This window comes from Anser brachyrhynchus (assembly GCF_964034855.1).
Source record: "Anser brachyrhynchus genome assembly, chromosome: 3".
In the NCBI taxonomy this organism is placed as follows: domain Eukaryota; kingdom Metazoa; phylum Chordata; class Aves; order Anseriformes; family Anatidae; genus Anser; species Anser brachyrhynchus.
This window is the reverse complement of record NC_137696.1, coordinates 51,252,942-51,258,941: the sequence shown is the minus strand read 5'-3', so window position 1 is coordinate 51,258,941 and position 6,000 is coordinate 51,252,942.

The following is a 6,000-nucleotide window of genomic DNA, read 5'->3' as shown; positions in this document are numbered from 1 at the left end:
TCTCTCCCTCAACTGAAACTAAACTACTAGTAAAACGTTACTTCAGAGTAACTAAACAAATTTATCTAAAAATGAGCTGTGAAAATTGTATTTGCATGCATCTCTGCATTCAAAGAAACTCAAAACCAGTTTCTTTTATGGGTACCAAAGTTAGCACAAATGGCACACATCACTGGAAGGTAAATATGTGCCTTGCTCTGTTTGAAGAAATCTGGCTTCAAAATAACAGTTATGGACTTTTCAAAACATGCATCCTGGTTTGCACAGCAGGTTTTTCTCAACTTCAGAAGCAAACACCAGGATGTGATGTTCCGAATATTCACTTTCAGTATATCTGAAAGCTCACACCTACTTGTATTTGAATGTGTGATTACTTTAAGAACTACATTGTTCTGAATCACAGTTACAAAAAGGCGTTTGGAGATCTTATTCTTTATAATATATCTGTTTTCTGCTTTCAGTCTGCATGAGTGAATATAGGCATTTTATCCAGGAGAAATATTATTACTCCTGTAGAAATAAACTTTAGATAGAGCTTCCTGCAAGAATGACTGTGGTCTAGAAAACAGGCTGATTCAATTCATTATGCAGAGAAAATGTACTCACGTTTCAGTAGTTCTGTTATTCTCATTTCTCAGCTCATCAAAAACTTTGCACACTTTGGAAGACTCCTTGCAATGCTGTCCCAGCTGCTTCCTTCTGGACAAAACTGGAAGGATGTTTTCCTCTGTCTGTCTCGCAGTGGCACCAGGTGATTTGTGTTGTCTTGGAAATAAATAAGTCACCTTGGGACAGGAGAAACACATAATTGTTTTAGATAATGAAAAACATTGCCGCACTTTCACGAGAGAAGGATACTGCATATGGCTAAAAAGCATCAATTAACAATGTACTCAGAATTGAATGCATCATTACCTCCAGCTTTGGATAACATCTATTAGTTAACTAGAGCTATCCACCACCTTTGAGCCTAGGTACTGGTTTTACACTGGAATTTTTGAATGAAGAAGTATATTTCTGCCAGTTACTATGGTGAGATTCATGCCTAACTCCGAACTGATTCCTTGTGAGTAACAGGGTGGGTAAGTGAGAAGACTCTGCAGAGGTACTTGCCCGCTTGCCCAGCATAAACTTTCTACTGCAATGCCTGTCCTGCAATGCCTGTCCTTCCCCAGAAACCACAGGAGATGAGACATTTAATGCAGATACTTAAAAATAGGTAAGGTAAATCCTATCAAAATTAACCATTGTTCTGTGTGGTTTGTTTTAATAGAGTAACACTTGGAGCTAATACCTACACATTGCTTATTAAGCACACAACATAAAAGAAGTAATCAGAGGAAACATGCAGGAGAAGCTTGTGAAAGAACAGTGTTTAAGGGCTTTGGTTTTTAAGAGCCATACATCCATGAATTCAGTAAAGATATCGCATAATCTGAGATTACCAGAACCCATTCTTGGGCTTTGCTGGTTTTGATAATTTACAGTAAAATAATAGCTAACAGAGGGAAATATTTATTTAGTTATAAATTGATTTTCTTTTATTGCTTAAAATAACGGTTCCTATTTTAATCAAATGTCTATCATTCATATAGCAAAAAAAAAAAAAAAAACATGTTCATTTTGAACAAAATGGGTCTTTACTCTCAGATTTTCCCTTTGGCTTTTATGCATTTCATTAGTAGTAAATAATCAGCATTTCCTTTTGTGGTAAACCATACAAATCAGAGCTTACTCCTGGTCTTACTATGGTTATAGATTCATACATGCAAGCTGGTGTTCTTTTAGGAAATTAAGCCTCACTTTAAGTTTATTTTTCAAAGGCACAGCACCCACAGCTCGTTTCTTGCTACCTAGGATCCTGATAGCATTTGCTTGGAAGGCTTATCTCTGCACATTAGGTATCAGTAGATATAAATCCCCTGCTTTAAAGCCTACAAGATCTAAAAAAAAAAAAAAAAACCTGTTTTTTTTCTTTTCCTGGTTAATACTTGAGAATACAATATTTCTACGTAGGGTAACAAAACCAGGAAATTTACATCCAAAAACTATATAAAATTTATAACTTTGTGCTTTTGGTCAATTTCATTTAATTTATATCTGCAGAATGGAGACAAGGGTGACACCATTGAATGGAGGCACAACCAATCCGCCTGATTTGGCCGTAGTTACCATGTAGGGAGGACTGTACTCGGTTCTCCTGTTCACAGAAAACCCATGCGGAACAGAGAGCTGTTGAAAACAGATGTGAACTCCTGCCCCTCCAGTGTTCTGTGCAGATACACCATCAACTGTACCAGAAGTGCAATTTTTTCAAAGAATCTTTTAAAATAAACCTTTTGGTTAGTTTTAGCTCTCATGAGAACAAGTGCCAGAGGGCATTCAGGCTTCAGCCCTTGTCTGCCCCCAAACCGCCACTCAGTATTACCAGATTTCTGCTGTGTCAGTCTTGAGCTCAACATTATGGCAATTATACCAAACTGCACAATGGATTAAAAGGATTAATTCCCATGTGCAAACAATCTGCCTCTGATATCTAGCACCCATCTGTCTGTCTGCTACAAGCGTTCACTATGAAGCAACTCATTTTAGTTGCCCCCACACACATACTTGCATGTGTCCCCTGTCCCCCACCCTAAAGCAATACTTGGGAAAGGTTCTCTAGTCCTTATGTCACCTTGTAAACCCTCCATTAAAAAACAAAACATGGATGAAAACTCATCATTTGATTACTAACCACATCACGGACACTGAAATGATTTTCAACAGCTGCAAACTAGTTGTTTTGCTCCAGCCACCTGTTCCAAATAAAGAAATATATTCGGAGAAAAACAATAACTTTCATCAGTCTTCAAAACATAAAGAAGGCGCTATCACTACTGCCAAATCACTGTCCGTTATGCAGTACAGCATCCCTGGGATCTAACTGTGGAACTATCCTGAAAAACAGCACCTCTGCACGTACTTCCAGGAATGGTTCTCTATCAGCGTTACAAGTGGTCTGCTGCATTTCTGGAGGACTGGGGCTCTTGTACCATGAAACCAAATGCTTCAACAGAGCTCAAGTATGGAAACAGCCTTTTAGTTTCTTTTCCCCCCTCAGGGAATAATACAACAACCAGGTATAAATTTTAAATAACTTAGCTTCCTAAAGTTGCTCATCATCTTAAGGAGACAATAGTACTGTCAGGAAAGCCATTTGTATTTCCAAATGTTTGTTAGAAGTTTGAGAAAGGTGTTTGCCAGGAGGTCCATCAGCTTCCTAATTACGATTGTGGTTCCATGAGGAGAAGACTGTTTTAGTCACAATAAATGCAGGTTATCACTCTGATCCTCCAAATTCACGTTCCTAGATCAATATGCATTACATTTCTATTTTATTGCTCTGGTAATTGAAAAAAGGACTTTGAAATGGGAATACAGTGATCTAATCAATATAACTGGGATTTTCTTTAAGTGTTAATGTGGTCTTCTGTCTCTAAGACATCTGAGTCAAACAGAAACGTCTTCATTCATGCAACACAGAGCATGAAACACAGCAAATTTACAACCTTGCTTTGCTAAAATTTATTGTCATGTGTGGGAAAATAAAACTGAAGTTTAATCAGCTTTTTATATACATACTGGTTTGTCTCTTTCTTCTATTGAGTACATGGTTAACAGGGGAGCAGTACAGTTAGCTTATTTAATGATCAGAGGTTTGTGAATTTATTTTGCTCCATCATTTGGGTATTCACTGATTACCAACCATGAATAAAACCTTGCCATCATTTTTTCAAATGAGGAAACCACAAGAAATGCTTGTAAACAAATGTTAGTATAACGTCTTCTAAAATTCGACAGAAACCTGTTAAATGGTAGAGCTCTTTGCTATCTTGAATAAAACTCAGAATACCTGAAAAGTCTTAAAGTAAGTTAAAATTTAATATCTTCATATATGACAGCAACTGACCTCCTGCGTGATGCCATGCTAAGAAAAGCAAGGTGATACATATGATGCAAGTAAAAAAGACTCCTTTTATGTTGAAAGCAATCCTTACTCCTTTTAGGCATTCTGCACTGTAAGTAAAAATATTATAAACTGTGATTATTATAAGCTTTCATTATTACAAATATTATAAACTATGAGCTTACTTAAAGGAATTTTTATATTCAGACCAACTAGGAGAAAAATATTGTCTTTAAAATTCTGTATAACTCTTGATATTTAATGACTATTCAAATTCCTGAAGTCATTTGATAAAGACTTGAATTAGACTCAGAAATACCATAACAACAACAACAAAAATCTAAAGTAAGAAAAACATGATAAAATTACAATTTTCCATCACCTTGAGATAGCACCAGTGATGTTTAATGTTGTTTAACAAATACTTTTATATTATCTTTATGAATTTATGAATATTTTTATATTATCTTTATGATCTTTTCCTATTCTGATGACTGGTTCAGTAAGCAAACATGACTTGTCACTACACTGCTATCATTATTTCACTGTGTGACTCTCTTACACAGCTAATGTTCAGCTTGTAATTTGCAACAAATAGATAAACCGATATGAATGAATTCGAATAACAGTTTTTATTTGCAGCAGTGTTAAATTTTTGTGTGTGTATGCCGTAGCCAATTCATCGAGTTCTTAACTTTGCTTTTCTATATTAATTCAGCGGCTTTCTTGCCTCCTGAAGGAAATGTATCTAGTAAAAAAAAAAATAATCAAAAAGCTATTTTGTTTCTAACAAGTCATTAAATGACTTCAGGACCAACTGTAAGCTGAGGCCACAGGAGTTAGGCTTTGGAAGGCTTCAGCAATCTTAATGCAGGATCCATTTTTAATATATAATTAACTGATGTTGATGACTCATTACACAGCACCTTCTGTTCTGTCTTCCGCTAGAGTGAGCCTAGAATTGTGTAGCAACATGAGCAGAACTGAACCCAGACCACACGCTTGGGGGGCCGCTCAGCTAAACGCTAAAGGCACCTGATTACAGCATCATGTGCAATAGTGTTTGTGTCCTGCAGGTAGTGATAGGCAAGGAGTGACACTGAATAAAACTATTGGATTGGAATAGCAAATGAAATCAGACACAGTAGTGTAGCCTGATGTCATCTTTGGAAATAATCTATAAAATAATAGGCTGGTGTATCCAAAATAACATTGAAGAACTGACTTGACATACTACAGCCCTGACCCTTCAATAAGCCTGCCCCTACCTGGAGTCTTAAAGACTTCAGTGACTTGTTTATGCAGAACTCCTTGCAGAGCCTGATAAAAATAAACCTCTGCTACAAAGAACAACAGAGAGGGAAAGTGCTGCTTAGCTTTCAACTGGAACTTGTGGCCTCTGGTCTGTTTAAAGTTGCATTCTGCAGGTAGCATGACACAACCACATGTAGCAACCTACAGATTTAAATACACACAGCACTAGTCCTGTGAGCAATTGTACAGACTTTGATATGACTGCTCATGTGCACAGCATCCTTACATGAGTGGGTAAAGAGAAAATGGTCCCACATTTGCTTATTGAAATATTTCTCCCTTCACCTTTGAATCCAGATTAAAACAATCTTTGAAAGGGGTTACTAAAATCCTCCCACTCTTGCCTGAATTCTTTTACTTTTTGCAGTAAAAGAGCGTGTCCACTGTTAGTAGAAACTCACACTTTTTCATAATTTTGTCCTTCAAGCATCTGAATAGGCACCAAGGTGGGGACGATCAGGACTCGTGGGAAATATGGAGTTAATGTAACCCAGGCTTGCTGCCATGAATAGGAAATAGCTTAACCCTGCAGTCAATTTGCCTAATTGATTAGAAGCCTGATTGCATCCCTGAAGGGCTAGATCCCCTGAAGGGATATGCATGCACAGAGGCAGCGAGTTTACATGGCAGCTTACCAGAAAGGGAACCTCCAGTGCTCCTGGAAGCTGGGCTGCAAAATCATTTTTCACTGACCAATTTGGGAACAGAGCTCTTATCTCTCCAGGATATTCCCAAGC